At 37.5% G+C, this 16,350-nt stretch overlaps 1 long non-coding RNA gene across 3 annotated transcripts in view; it reads right to left on the bottom strand.

Annotated features, from left to right (window-relative positions):
- Positions 1 to 16,350, bottom strand: part of LOC138838046 (uncharacterized) — a 78,629-nt gene that overhangs the window by 39,211 nt on the left and 23,068 nt on the right. The window contains exon 1 of one of the 3 annotated variants that reach the window (XR_011375546.1): positions 3,951 to 4,008. The exons of the other annotated variants lie outside the window; for them this stretch is intronic. This is a non-coding gene — a long non-coding RNA (uncharacterized lncRNA). Of the gene's footprint in view, positions 1 to 3,950; positions 4,009 to 16,350 lie in introns of those variants that run through there. 3 annotated transcript variants of the gene reach the window in all.

A 16,350-nucleotide genomic window follows, 5' to 3' on the forward strand; every position in this document is an offset into this window, starting at 1 on the left:
AGCTTCTCTTCTTTCCAGTTACATCTAAATGGCTTATCTTTGAAAAGCTGTCATAAATACTTAATCCAAGTACTTACCAAACCACACTGTTCTTTCCTTTCTTAATAACTAAACAACTGGCAATTCTTTAATGTATTTCTTTTCTTTCTGTTTGTGTCTCTCCCACCACTAGGGTTGGGTTTAAGCTCAGTAAGGAAAGAGGCATTGCCATCTCATTTATCAGCGTAAATCCTCAGTCCCAGTACCTAATATGGAGCTTGGAGAGTGTCAATAAAAATTGAGGGAGGGCTGGGAATGTGGCTTAGTGGTAGAGTGCTTGCCTAGCATGCATGAGGCCCTGGGTTCAATTCCTCAGTACCACAGAAACAGAAAAAGCAAGAAGTGGCGCTGGGCTCAAGTGGTAAAGCGCTTGCTTTGAGCAGAGAGAGGCTCAAGGACAGTGCCCAGGCTCTGAGTTCATGCCCCAGGACTGGCAAAAAAAATTGAGGGAATGAATACATTTGGCATGTAAACACATGATACAGAATGTATAAGAAACCTTAGACATCAACTCTTTCAAATATTCTCTTGTAAGTTCCAGCAATGCAAATAACAATTTACAGAGATTGAGAAAGGACAGTTTTCCATGCCCCTCTAAGACGAGACATAGGAAAATTGGCTTATGAAATATTCAAGGAAGAGCAAAAAAATTTTAGTGAATCTAATTCAGAAAGAAGTCTGACATCAGTTTAATTGGTATAATTGTAGTGGATGTCACTTTAAAAAGATACCTCGCTTAAATGGATACTATTAACATTCATATAATGTTTTCTTTTCTTTTGATAATTAGTTTCTTGAAGCCTGTGGTTAGGAGATCTTTCAGTTTTCTAATTAGTTTTGTTTTTTGTTTGCTACTGCTTTGTTTTTCTCCTGAAGAGAAGAGTTAATTACATTTCACAGTACTTGGGTAGACAGCACACAAGATCTGAAATCTCTTATATCCAGCTGTAGATTTCATTTTGCATTTGGAGACTTCAGCTCATGATTTAAAAGTTAAAATCCAGTTAAAATCCTGACTACCAAACTCTTTAATAGGAAAACATAACATTGCAGATTTCAGCAGCACACATTTATCCTGCTCCTATGGTATGCACAGTTGTAATGGAATGAAAATTATACTAATCGCCATAGGCAAACAGTGCAGGTGATACCCTCCTATGGTTAATATCTATGTTCAAAGATGTAACCAGTCTTAAGAATTTATCTGGTCTCAATTAATAATATAAAGGTTTTTTTTAAATAAATGGGCTGACTTGCATTAAAGTTGATAAGCCAGGATAAATTGTTGAGATAACCTTTTATTTATGAATTTTTCTAAGCCAAATTTCTACAAAGTAAACAGAAAAATAAAATTTGTCAGGTAATCTTGCCACATTTAAAAAACAAAAAATTCATACACACACATACACACACACATAAAATCCACAAACTCTCAGACAACATTTCCTGCCATGAATTTCTTTTACATCCTTATTCAAAATCCTTTGTTCATAAGCCAACAGTAAATACATCAGCTCTAATGTCAATGAACTTTAACGCAAGCATATCAAAATGGAACCCATTACTCTTGGAGGCAAGTTAGTATTGGCATATGGTACATTTATCCCATGACTTTTCAGTGTGTGAGTAGACTCTATTTCTCAAAACAATTCATTTCTTTTGTTTTGTTTTAAATGCCTAAACAGGCATGCAATGCATTTTTATTTACTGCAGGTCTGTGAAGCTTTGTGTGAAGTGACACATCTTTTAGGTAAATATAAATTTTGTCTTCATTGACAAGCTAATACACATTACACCAGGGAATTTTCTATAGATTGATTTCTGTTTGTGGGAAAGAATAATACTGGCATGTTTATTCTTCTAGAAAAGTTCATGGAGGGAAAGGGGATAAAGAAAAGGTGGATTTGTGGAGTGGTCCTAATTACAAACAGATTACAACATTGACATTCTCCAACAGTAATGGAGAAGAATATGCTTCGATTATACAATGACAAAGAAATGGTGGATTAGGGCACACTGAGCTGGTGAATAAGTCGGAGGCAAGACTGATTTGCAGGGAGATAGCATAGAGCTGAGTGTTCCTAAACTAGGCACAGCCTGAAATCAGGGTAATCATCTGAATAATTCTCTGCTAGACTCCAGACCTGGAGTTGATCAGAATCAGCAAATTATCTCAATGGGAGCACAATGGAAGCATATTTGCTCTGTAGGGAATATGTACTTCTGCAAGACAATAACAGCTGGGGAAAAAAATCACCATTTTGGCCCTAGGAAATACATAAAACATATAGAAATACCATTTTTCTTTCTCATGTTGGAATCAGGTCATCAAGACATGTATAGTTTTTGTCTTTTTCTTATTCTATCTACAATGCTAGAAAGATTCGATTTGAACATAATCAGGGAGCATATGACATAAAAATAAGAGTATAAGGGAAAAAAGGCAGTGTACCAAAAAAGGGAATGTTTTAGCCATATGTCGGCTGTGATATTTGTATATTTTACGTCATTCTCCCTGTAGAAATATTAAGCTGCCAAGTGAGAATATGGAAGGAGACCACACAAAGCATGTCTCTCATTTTATCACATTGTTAAAAGCTGTCTGATTTTTCTTTTGAAATTATTTATTACAGAAATCATTTCAAGGTTTTCATTGCCCCTAAATGATCCAAAAGTAATACAATAGAGTATAGACAGCTACCATTTAATGGCCTAAGTTTCTATCTTAATTTTTTAAACAAATATGTATTCTTAACATTTCTCATTAGGTCTGTGATTAGTTCGGGATGTAATTATCATCTGTATTGGGGTCACACTGGGGACTCAGCTTTTTTTTTATTTTTTTGCTCCCAATTCCCATCTAGCTTTTGTTTACTTGATTGTACTAGAGTCAAAACAGAGATGAAATGGAGGAGGAAACATTTCAAATTCTTCACCTCTCTCTTCTCCCAACAAAAGAAAATAAATGAGGAAGTGAAGACAGAGCTACAAAGAAAAAGTTAAAAGTGGGATGACAGCATCCTTAAATAATTATTCTTTATTTTACATTTTATATGATTTTATTTTATTTTTTTTGGGTCCGGTCATGGGGCCTGAACTCTGGGCCTGGGTGCTGTCCCTCAGCTCTTCAGCTCAAGGCTAGTGCTCTACCACTTGAGCCACAGTGCCACTTCCGGCTTTTTTCTTTTTGCTTATGTGGTGCTGAGAAATTGAACCCAGGGCCTCATGCATGCAAGGCAAGCGCTCTACCACTGAGTCACCTTCCCAGCCCTATGAATATATTTTATACAAATGATTACTTATCCTTAAATAAAGGTCAACTACCAATTGGTAGTGTGACAACTTAGATACAGCCACTGTTGCTTCCACAAGTTTCCTTCCCAGAGGAGATTTATGGTCTCTAATGGCTGTTCTGAATTAAGCAAATTGTCTGAACACTACAAATATTAAAAACCTCAATACCCACAATTTTCCATGGATCATAAATCTGGTAATATTAACTCTCCTAGATTCAATGATCACATTTTAGTAGATCCATATATGTGCAAGTCCCCATAATAATAATGCACAGAAAATAATAAATCACTTTGTAATTTCACACTATAATAAGATAATGCTAAGTATATGAGCTAATAGTTTGTACTTACCATGTGTCAGGTCATTTTATAGTCATTGTCTCATTTGATTTTCTCAACCACCCTATCAAACTGGTTGAAAGAACAGAATTTATGGTATATAATCATGAACATGTTTCATTCTCTCCCAGTCTTCCTTTACAATATGCTGCTATAACCAAATACCTGAGACTGGGTAATTTATAGACAATAGAAATTTATTTTTCAGAGTTCTGAAGGCTAGGAGGTTCAAGTTCAAGGTAGAGGCAGATTCAGTGTCTGGTAAAGGTTACTTACTGACTTCAAGGTGATCCCTTCCTGCTACATCCTCCAGAGGAGACTAACAAGATCTCTTCACCTATTGGAAGGAGAGAAGGGGACAAGGACCCAGCTTGTTCAGCTCATTGAGCAAGGACTAATCTCATCCTTTCCATCCTCATGACCTAGACAACCCTTAGAGGCCCTACCTCTATTTTAACAAAAATTTGGGGTACAAACATTCAAATCACAGCATAGAGCAATACAGCTTTCCTCCTCTCATAGAGATATCACTGGGTCCCATGACTTCCCTTATGGATCCCAAAGCCCTGCATTTCCATTAAACCATATAATACAACCACAACTGGGTGGCTTGTGTCTATAATCTTAACCACTCAGGAGGCTGGGATCTGAGGATCATGGTTCAAAGCCAGCCTGGAGAGTAAAGCTCATAAACTCTTAAGCACCAAATTAAGCACCAAAAAGCTGGAAGTGGCATGGTGCCAGTGGCTCATCCCTGTAATCCTAGCTACTCAGGGGGCTGAGATCTGAGGATCATGGTTCGAAGTCAGCATGGACAGGAAAATCCATGAGACTGCTACCTCAAATTAGCCACTAGAAAAATGGAAGTGGTGCTGTAGCTCAAAGTGATAGACTTCTAGTCTTGAGTAAAAGAGCTCAGGGCCAGAGCCCAGGCCACGAATTTAAGCCCAACAATGCGGGGGGGGGGGGGGGGGAGTGGAGGGGGGAGGGGAAAGCTGTAGCTCAAGCAGTAGAGCACCAGCCTTGAGTGAAAACAACTAAAGGATTATGTACATGTCCTGTGTTCAAACTCCAATACCAGCTTGAAAAAAAACAAAAAAAATTACATGTAGTATATCTGCAGTTTTTGTATCAAGAAGGTACATTTGAGGTAACAGTTATTCTCTCCACAGCCCTAAGAATCCTCTGGTTCATATATAGCATTCCTATTCAGACCTAGCTGCTCATTTACAGTCCTATAGGACAGGACTTAAGAACCTCATGCCTAAAAATACTCATATCATATTTTAGCTTAGATTCAATGTTTACTAGAAGTAGAAGTGTATTTATAAGGCATGTAAAAGTTCTAAAGAATAATAGCACAGTGGACTCCTGTGTATATAATATGCAATTTCTGAAATAGAACATTTTGTGAATTATGTCAATAGACTGTGCTGGGTAGCTACATTCAGTTCATTGTCTTTTAATTTATCTTATTAACTAACTAAAACTAATTATTGGTCCATTCCACTGTTCATTGCCATTATGATTAAAATGATATCCACGTGCCTGTTCTTGAAATAGAACACATTTTCTCTCAATGTATTTGTTAGTTATTTTTATTATTTCTTTGCCTTTTGTGTATTTTTCTATCAGATTACTTGATTTTTAGTTATATCTCTTCCCTTCTCTCTCTCTTTCCTTCTACCTCTCTCTGTTTCTCTGTCTATGTTCCTAAATGTTTCTATAGGTATATAGACAGGTAGATCACAGATAGATGAATGATAAACATCTTAGCAACTAATTTTTAGTTATCTGTGGAGATAATTATGACTGTTGATATTATCTATCAGTGCATAACTGACTTTTTAATTTGAATTTCTTTTTCTTTTATGGTCAGTTTTGATTAAGAAAAGAGCTAAAACATAATTCAGTCAAATATATCAATAACTTCCTCTATGAATTCTATTTTTAAATTGGTTTAAGGATATTTTCTCTTCCTCAAATTGCACATATATTTTTTGTATTGTCTTCCAAAAGTTTTATAGTTTTTCCTTTCATATTTAAATTCTATAATCAACCTGGAAGTGATTTATGTGCATGTATGATATAAAAACTCAATATCATTATTATCCCTATGGATGACTCTCCTAGAACTATTTTTGCAAGACCTATCATTACTTCACAACTCTCTAATGCCAGTTCCGTCATTAGTTTTCTATATACCAATACACTGGCTTGCTCTACTCCAGCATCTCATTTGTCTCTTCTTGAAATCATGATACATATTCTTAATTACTTTAATCTTCTTATATAGTAAGTTTTGAAAATCTGTATGCTACTTTTTCATGTAGTATCTCTCCTTCAAGAACATATCGGCTCATCTGTATTCTTTGTTTTTCATCCAGAGTATAGAACCAGAGTCACAGTTCACAAACTCACAATACACACACACACACACACACACACACACACACACACACACACACACACACACACACACACACACACACACACACACACCCTGTTAGGACTGTGACTGTAATGTCCTTCACTCCCTAGAGTAAGTCAATAAGTGTTTATTGATGACCTTCTGGTAAAAGCAAATATTATATTAATCCACATGCGGTTTCTGTCTGAATTCTGTGTTCTAATCTTCTGGGAAACAGATCTATTTTTTTATAAAAAGAGCACAGAAATGGTGGGAGAATGGGGAACAAAGCAGCAGTGATACTCACTAGACACTATGTTGCAAATGAACTACACATCTATGGGAGAGGGGGGTTATCAGGGAAAAAACTGGGAGAAAAATGAGGGATAGAGGTGACATTGTGCAAAAAGATATGTACTTGTTACCTGACTTATGTTACTGTAACCCCTCTGTATATCACCTTTACAATACAAATAAATTCATAATTAAATAAATAAAGGGGACACTGTCTCATCAATTGGTTTCATCAATTCTTCAAAAAACTTTAGAATCACTAGAATGTTCTCAACAAGGATTGGTTAGCCCAAAGATGGAATAAGAACACTGCCATTTTTTTAAAGTATTCAATTATCCAAGTAAGAGCCTAGCATCTGTTTTCTCAAAGGACAATTTTACTTTTCATGTGAAATTAGGTCTTAAAAGCTAAAAGTTAGTTATTTTAAATTTTCCCTTCCTTCTGAGTAGACTTTGATTATTCATAATGAGAGGGTAGTGCTTTTGAAAATAGACCATAAGAGGGAATTCATTCAAAAAATATATACCCAGTGACTGTACAGATGAAGGACCTCATTAATCAAGACAATTCCATTGAGAAGTTGGTATTGCATATCACCATACAGTTGTCATTTTTATCCCTCTGTGATCTATTTCTACATTTTCAAAACATTTTCATCTTCTTGTACCCATCAAGAGTCTAACCATTTTGGTATCTAGTGTTGAAAAGTATTGGGCAGAGGTGGGGGTCATCAATGAACATAGACTGAACAAGGTCCTCAGTATTGCAAAAGGATCTCAGGATATGGAGAAAGAGATAGCCATTCCCTCATTTTGTCTAAGTCTAGATGGAAGACAAAAAAACAGGCAGAAATTTCCTATAGCAAGAAATAGAACTAGTATATGTCAGAGACAAGCAGAAACAGTCAGATAAGTTGATGTTAGGTGAAATGAACCCCAAGATAAGGACTCAAATGTTTTTTTTCTTGCTATGGTTTCTAACATATTTATAAGATATTTCTTTGTTGCTTTGTATGTCCCTCCTCCATGGTATAACCTCTGTTTTCACTGTATTTGATGTTGGTATAATTTGGGGAGGGGAAGGGAGAAAACAAATTGTTTAAATAGGGATAAAGGTGAACCCATTGCAACCATGAGATGTACAAGATGTTATGTTGAAAAACAAACTTTACAACTTTGGCCAGGGGAGGGGGTTGTGGGGGAGGGGGGAGGGGAGGAGATGGGAAGATATGGTAAGGTGAAACAAAGGAGGCAATAATGCTTCATAAGAAATGTACTCATGACCTTGCTCATGTAATTGTAACCCCTCTGTACAGTATTTTCACAATAAAAAGAAAAGAAAAGAAAAAGCAAAAGGGAAAAAAAGAAATAGATACAGTAGTAAATGATGGCTTGATGGAATGTTAAGAGTATAGACAGGTAATTTATTAGATATCTGTTCTATAATGGCATTACTAGAAATGTGATTAAAACAATACCATATGTCTATTGTCTTCCTGTTCCTATGGGTCAGGTTTGGGAGACATCTTGGTCTCATTTGAGATTTGATTGGAGAAGAATCATCTTCCAAGTTCATGTGGCTGTTGACAGTGCACAATTCTTTGTAAGTTCTATAGTGATGGTCTCAGTTTCTTCCTATGTGACAACTGGAAGCTGTCCCCAGTTCTTTACTATATGTTACTTTCCAACTTTTAGCTTTGCTTCTGCTAAGCCAGTAAGAGAGAGACATACCAGCAAGAAGGGTGTAAACTTCAAGTGTAATCTTGAGTTCTTTGGTCAAGGACATTGGAGTAGCTTCAGTTCTTGTTAAAGCAGGAGCCAAGGTCATAAGCTAATGTGTGGTGGGAGTGGAAGGGCAGTGCTAAGGGACAGGGGGAGCTTTGGAATTGTTTCTGTGATGGACGCTATAGGGAGATAATGACAGATGAATGAAGGTCTGTACATTCAGACCCAAGAGAGGTTGGGGATGGTATATATTTCTGGTAAACCAAGCATGGGGCTCTTGTGTCCATCCAAGTTTAGAGGAAAACAAAAAGAAATGAATGATGAAATTTGGTCAAGGATGGTTATGGGCAAAAGGAAGAGCTAGAAGATGAGGGAAGAAGTATTGTTATGACACTTTGACTATTGGTGGAAAATACAGAACCAAATAAAAAAGGAACCAGAAGTGGCCACACATTGACTTTTCATTTTCTTTCAACTACGCAAGGCCATAAGGTTCTGCACAATCCTGGCCCTGACACCGTCCCCAAAGCCCCAAACTCCTCCTTGCCTGCTGTAATAAGTAGTCTACTGCATGACATTCATCATTGTGATTCCCTCTGTCCAGATCACCCTTCCTCAAAACACCTACACAGCTTCCTCTGACTTTATTCAGTTTTTTTTTCTATATTGCCTCCTCAGAGTGACCTCCTGGAACCTTTATGAAAGAGAACACTTTTTTTTATTATGTATTCCTTGCTCAAAATCATTATTCCTTCTTAGTAGACATCACTAGTCGACATTGTGTTGCATTCTTACTCTGTTTTTGTAATCTCTCTCACTGAACCAAGTGCCAAGGGAATAATAATTCATAGCACTTTTGATTAAGTAATTCTTTCCTATGTTTCAGAAGCCAAACATTTTTAATATACAATGTTGGAATATACAGTGTTGGAATTTTCTCAATCAGTGCCCTCTTTTTATCAAGTTCTTATGCAACCATACACCAACGTAGGTATATGCTTCTAGCACCATCTTTTTACCAGATAGACCTCATATAAACACTTCACAGTGCTCTGATTTTTCAGCATCATTTATAATCACCAAAGCCATACCCTAGCAAATTCCTCTCTCTTAAAACTGCGGAAAACTGTCACAGACAAAGACTTTTGTCTAAATTCAGTTGATTCTTTAACAACTTTGGGTGTGACAATTATTAAAATGGAAGTATACCCTTCAAGTCTTTATGGAACCACTTATCTGATTTTGAAGTTTTTATTTATAGTGTCACTGTGTTGTTCACCAGGTATGTCTTTTGCTCACTCTTTATATTATGAAAAATAACTCTATTACTGCTAATTCAATTGAATTTAGCAAGAATTTATTGAGCACCTAGTAAATTGTCTAACATTGTGCTAGAAGTTGTGGGGGAAAGAGATGAAGTATATGATATACCCTTGCCCTCGAGGAGTGTAGAATTTTAGCAAGAAACAATATGTATGCAAATAATCCAATTAGCCAGGAAACCCACAGAGTGAAAATACAGAAAGTGGAGAATACAATAAGTCAAGGGGATATAAACTATGCTACAGACATACTGGGGCATTCATCTACACTGAGAAAGCCTAATTTATCCCTTCCTTAGGACATCTACCAAGAGACTGTTTCTGCTTAACCACTGCATGGCTGGTGTCTTTCTGAACACTCGTGAATCAAGCCTTCCATATTGACTAGTAAAGATTTCCCAGGTCTCCAGCCCCAACAGCACTGTTTTTATTTCCTTTGGACTTTTCATTCTCTAAAATCATCTGGCTCACCGATTTGTTGATTTGTTCACTATGTAAGATCCATGAGTAAGACCTTTGTTCTGTTTCCTGCAATGTGTTCAGGGACAATACCAATGCCTGGAACAGGGTAAAAATAAATCCTAGAATTAATGAAACAAATGAACAAAATGAATGGAATTGACTCTCACTGAGAGAGATGGAAAAAAGCAAAGGCTGCAAGGAGTACTTGATAGGACTACACAATTTTTACCTGAAGACGAGGCATCATTTTATTTGAGAAGGAAGGGTACTGACTGATTATCCAGTTAGCTGGTAAGTATTTTGCTGGAGAGAAGATTTAGTAAACTTTTAGAATTATTTCTTCTCAGCATAGAGATGTGTCAAAACTAACACGATTCACCCCAAGGGGAAACAACCACGCTTTATCAAATCATTGTACATTGAAGAGATTCCTGAATTTGGAGAGAAGGGCTTCTGTGGCCATGGATAATCTATAAACACCCATCAGGATGCTTGATTTTTGACAATGACAGAACATCCTTCAGGCTCAAGGGTTTACTTAATATTATTAAAGGGCATTCATCTGAAAGAAACTTCCAGACTTCAAGACAAGGAATTTAAGGGAAATTAAATTTGTTGTCTTGGGAGATAATGTGACAATATGATTGAGTATATTTGGTGGAACTTATTTTCAAAGAGAGGGTTAAGTTGTTCTATTGCCCAAGAAATTTCATATGCTGTGTTTGTCTTTTTTCCCTTTAGTTCAGTCAATCACCAAATCTCATAAAATCCACCTTCTTAGAAACCCCTTGAATGCTTATTCTTTATTCTCCTCTATGTAGCTACTCCTGTGATTTTTTCATAATTCTTGCTTGGCTAGCTGCAATAAACTCCCAACAGGATTCCTTGTCTCTGCTTTGACTCTTCCAATCTAGTCTCCACCTTGCAGCAGCACATGTTCTAAAGAGAAAATCTGACACAGCACTCCTTTGTTACCATACGGACAAATCCCCAAATCATTATTTATAGCATGGCTATCAATGACTTGTGACTTATCCCTTTCATCTCTCTCCAATATCATCTCTTAGCATTCTCCCAAGCTTTGCCCCACCTCAACCATCTACATTCTCTGTTACAAGCATACAGAATCATTGTGCACCCCTAACACCACTGTGCCCTCATTCTGTACATAGATTCTTTAACCCTAGTGACTTTGCCCAACAGTTCCAATTAGGCTCCTACCTAAGCAACTATTCATCAAGTACCCATTCTGAATGTCCCAGTACTCTGGGAAGCAGAGTACTGCAGTCCCCACATTATCCAACCAATACTGGTTATTCTCAATGTCTTCCCACCCCTTGTTCTCATTGTAAACTATGCTTCTAACAGTGGTATGGATCATTCTCTGCCTTTGTTAGTGCTTCATTGCTTTATGATCCCAATAATCTCAAGACTTCCTAGAGATCAAAACATGTCTTTATTCATCTTTATGCCAACAGCCTCTCCCATAAGATTGCAACCATTTTAGTGAATATTAACTTCCAAATAGGACACATTCAAAGAGCAAGAAGAAATTCACTAGAAAAGCTACATTAGCTAGAATGAATACTATTTCCAACATTTTAGTGTCAACCAAGAAAGTGCAGGTGGGGTAGGTAGGGTGGGGCCTGGTTTCAAAATCTGTAAGTCCAATGCCGCCAACTGAAAGACTCAGCCAAGTACAATTTCAAGTTCTTATTTTCCCAGCAAGAAGCAGCTGGCATCTGGCAGAAGGGAAATGGTGTTGCCATGTCACTGCAGAGCGATCATAGAGTGGCCACTGAGAAAGCAACCTAAACACTCTTTCCTGGGCCAGAAAAGGGCTGCAGGGAAAAGGTGGCAGCACAGCAAGCATCAGCTGGATAAAGCAGCAGAGGCCATGATAGCTCCTGGCAGGGGAACTGCTCACCCAGGAGAACACTGTTAATTAAGACTAATAGAGCACAAGGCCAGAGTGAGAGGCTAAATACCCTGATTTTCAAAATGTAGCTAAACAAATAAGCTGTTTATAAAGTCCCCAATGTAAAGAACCTCTCGAAGATATCCTTCCGTTGCTTCCTTTGCATTCAGCTGGGCACTGGTTGTTGGTAGTCATTATCTATTGCATGCCTAAAAAACATTCCCTCCTCTCATTATTCTTCACTTCCTTTTCACCTAAGAAAGAAGCTGTTTGATTCCCCCCCTTCCCTTATATATCAGAAAACACTTCTGAGTTGTGCAATCCTCCTCAGGAGCTGTATTGGAAGGAAGACAGATGATCTGGCGTTAAAGCAGCCCTTACATTTCAAAGTCCACTGGTAATTGGGGTAATCTATTTGTTACTTAAGACAAAATGTCCCCGCTGTATGGACACTGTGTTAGTCACTTGCTCATCACTGTGGTCAACATACTTGACAAGAGAATTTAAGGGAAGGAATTAGGTATTTTGTATATGGTTTCAGAGGGTTCCATCCATCATGGCAAAAAGGAGTTAGTGGAACAGATCAGTGCACATCGTGGCAGCAAGGAAGTAGAAAGTACAGCCATATATGGAAGCAACCAGGGCAAAATTTAACTAAATCAAGGACACAGCTCCAGTCATCTACTTCTGCCAAAGTCTCCACCTCTTACTTTTCCCCAATAACATCAAAGTATTATGTATCCAAAAAGGGGCTAATCAAGTCATTAGGTCACAGCTTTCGTGATAAAACCATCTCTAAATCTGTCATCCTATACATTGTAGGGGTGAGCTTGACTCATCTCAGATGTTTCTTAATCCAGACAAGTTGACAATCAAATCAATCATCACAAAGAGATGGTCTCAGGTAGTCACTTTCTCACTAGTGAGAAGAGCCACTTCTCAGAAAAGTTGATTCCCTAGCTGTACCAGATAGATTCTGCCTCTCCACAATACCACTTTCTCTACCTTTGATCTAACGGCCCTTCTGTTGTTCCAGTAAATGACTATAGTTTACTCTTAGAATTGTTCTATGAGCTGCTAGTCCCCCAAACCTCTAACTAAGGCCAGCAACCTGAGTTTTCTGGCTATTTGATATCAGAAGTTAAGTAAACATTTAACCCTTCCAACATTCCCTGATTCTACCTTCACCAGTGCCTTTCCTCATGCCAGGAGTCATTGTCCACTTCCACAAGTAGCTCCCCAATGAATTATGTATCCCACTAGTTTGGGTTTTGCTATGATTTTGTACAGCGTAGCATCTGACCCTTCAACTCTAGAATGATAGCCAGCACAAAAGTTTTCTGATTTTTAATAAATTAACAAGGGATTTTTTTTCAAGAAGGATTTTTTTCACTGTTCATCACATCACAGTTCTTACTAAATGGTTCTCTTCTGTATATGAATGGATGAATGAGTGAATGAGCTAATCAATGAATAAACAAGGATTCTAGATGGTTCCACTCAGGACTAAAACATAGAGCTGTTTGAAATTTTAAGGAAGACCTGCTGGGTGATACATTTTCAAATCTTTTGAAGGAACTTGTTCTTTTTGATGTTTCAGAGAAAAGAGGAAAATTATCAGTAGACTTTAAAAGCGACTCCATAGTTTTATTAATGATATAAGAGATGCTGAGCCCATTTGTTGTAAAATGACAATCATTACACAGAAATTACTTGGGGCCCATTTGGGAATAGAAAGTGTTCCTTTCCCTGTATGCTTTTATGTGGCCTCCAAAGGGGTCAGGGAGATACACAGCTAACCTGGTTCTTTTTGGAAGATCTATATCATTGTTAGGTACTATGATTTCTTTCATTGAAATCTTTGAACCAAGTAGACTAATGGCCTACAGAGCACACTTCTTCTTGAGTCACCTACAATTGACCAAAACTTACAATATTTCAGGAAGATTTTATGGGAGCTGCAGGAAGGTGAGAAAGAATAGTCACAAAGTAAAATGAAGAACAGGTGAAAAATGTCACCAACTGCACAGGAAGTCCCAAAATGTAGAAAGAAGGCTTCAAGGAGGAAGGAAAATTACAAATCAAATACAAGTGCTATTGTTTACCATAGCTAAGATATGGAATCAGCCCAGATGCCCCTCAGTGAACAAATGGATCAAGAAAATGGGTATATATACACAATGGAATTCAATTCGTCCATCAGAAAGAATGATATTGTCCCATTCATAAGGAAATGGAAAGAACTGGAAAAAATTATATTAAATGAAATAAGCCAAACCCAGAGAAACATAGGTTGCATGTTTTCCCTCATCTGTGGTCGCTAGAATGTGCCTATAAATCTGCAAGTAAACATATTGAGTGATAAAAAAAAAACAACCAACTATACAGGTCTCTAAGCATTCACACACACAGTAAGACCAAAGGATGATTATCTTAGGAAAGAAACACAAAGGCCATTGCATTGATCATATAAAATAATAGTTAACAAAAATGAACTCCAGGAAATGGAAACAAGAGGTTTTTTTTCTTTGTTGCTGTTTTTGTTCTTTTCCTTTTGACTTGTTTGTTCATTTATCTGTCTTTGGGAGAGTATGGGGGAACACAGAAATATTGGGACTAAGGATGAACAAATGCAGCACTGATACTAGACATTATGTTGAAAATGAACTATAAACTTGTAGATGGGGATTGGAGTGAAAACCTGGGAGAAAGCAAGGGAAGAGGTGAAATTGTTCAAAATGAAATGTACTTTTTAATCTGCCTTATATAACTGTAACCCCTCTGTACATTATCTTTATAACAACAATAAAAATGCATAAAAAGTAAATATATGTGCTACGATTTGGAAAATAATCTTATCTTTGCCTCTCTAGAACTTCTGACTCTCAGGAATATAACCTGATTTGGCTGATTCTTTATCCTGACCTATGACCCTATCCCCCAGTCAGTTTCTAGCTAATTGGTCTTAGAACTCCAGGCCGGACAGTCTTGCCTGCTCTAGTGTTTGCCCCTTTAGGATTATCATGTCTCCCTGCTCTTTTTCCATCTTTGACTTCAGCTGGAGCTTGACACCAAAGGCAAAGAATTTAAACATTTTCTCCCCTTCAACATCTAATGGTTTACCTACTGTCAAGAAAAATAACCTTCAGACTTGAGGAACCAACACCTGTACTAAAGGAGAAAAATGACTGAAACCCAGGACAGGTAAAAATAATGTAAAAGAGAAAGGTACCTTTAATTGATTTTCTTCAAAAAAAAGTATACATATATAGTTTATTGAAAAAATAGGCAGAGAAAAGACAAGAAAAGTTGGATCAGCATTATATACAAAAGGCTTATATCATAAAAATCCACTCTTCATACAATCTTTTAATCTGCTGTTTTTACACTAATTTGTCACAAAAACTGGGATATTTTATTATGTTTAATGAAAACGTGTTAAAAGACCTATAACATTCCAGTCTATATGTTCCTGACAAAGTAGTGACACATTTTCATTATTCACTAGTCTTCCATTTTCCTTGTTATCTCATGAAATAGAGACTATTTGACCGGAATGACCTTAGACCATTGGAAGTAAGGTAATGTCCAGTCCCAACTTAATCAAAGAATGCTTCCCCCAAGTCTGTGCGAGCCCCAATTCAGAAGAGCGCTCTGTAGTCACGACCCTGCCTCTTTGCCTTCCCATTACCATGGAAACCGGCAATTAAAAGGAGAAGGAAACTAACTTCTTCTGGCACCTAAGTTCTGATGACACCAGTATGTTGAGCATCTGAAATTATGTAGCTCATCTACCAAGAACAATGTTTACCTATGAGAAAAAAACCAATAAGAATGGAAAAATAGTTGAGACTGCCGAAAGAAGAAAAGAGTAGAAAAATGCTGGGTTAATCTGTCCTGCCAGCTCTGCCTACTCTGTCCTAAGACCATGCATCCAAGCACCTGCGGATACAGGCGCTGGGATAAACAGGGTACGTGTTACATTTTCTGGTGATTATTGAGACTCCTCCAGATTTTTTAATGCACTCACATTTACTTAACATTCTCCTACGCGCAGACATTTGGGTGGTATTCAACTGCTGGCTTCTACAAATATATCTGCAGAGGCCATCTTTATTCACGGCTGGTTTTTCTGCATGAAGATATTTTCTTTGAGATTCCTAGTAGAACAAGGAACTTTACCTTGGGATTCATTTTCTGTTTTTACATCTTAGCTCCACCCCTGGCTAGCTGTGTTAATCATAGTACATATGTTACCTCTCAATGGTTCCTTCCTTTAAAAAAATCTATGCTTGGGGCTGGGAAGGTGGCTCAGTGGTAGAGCGCTTGCGTTGCAAGCCTGAGGCCCTGGGTTCGATGCCTCAGCACCACATAAGCAAAAAGAAAAAAAATCTATGCTGATAGTCAGGTGCCAGTGGCTCACACCTATAATCCTAGCTACTCACACCTATAATCCTAGCTACTCAGGAAGCTGAGATCTGAGGATTGTGGTTCAAAGCCAGCCCAGGGAGAAAAGTCCATGATGCTCTTATCTGCAATAAACTA

The sequence above is a fragment of the Dipodomys merriami genome, unplaced genomic scaffold, assembly GCF_024711535.1.
Source record: "Dipodomys merriami isolate MVZ:Mamm:240054 unplaced genomic scaffold, mDipMer1.0.p SCAF_10, whole genome shotgun sequence".
NCBI classification, from domain to species: Eukaryota; Metazoa; Chordata; class Mammalia; order Rodentia; family Heteromyidae; genus Dipodomys; species Dipodomys merriami.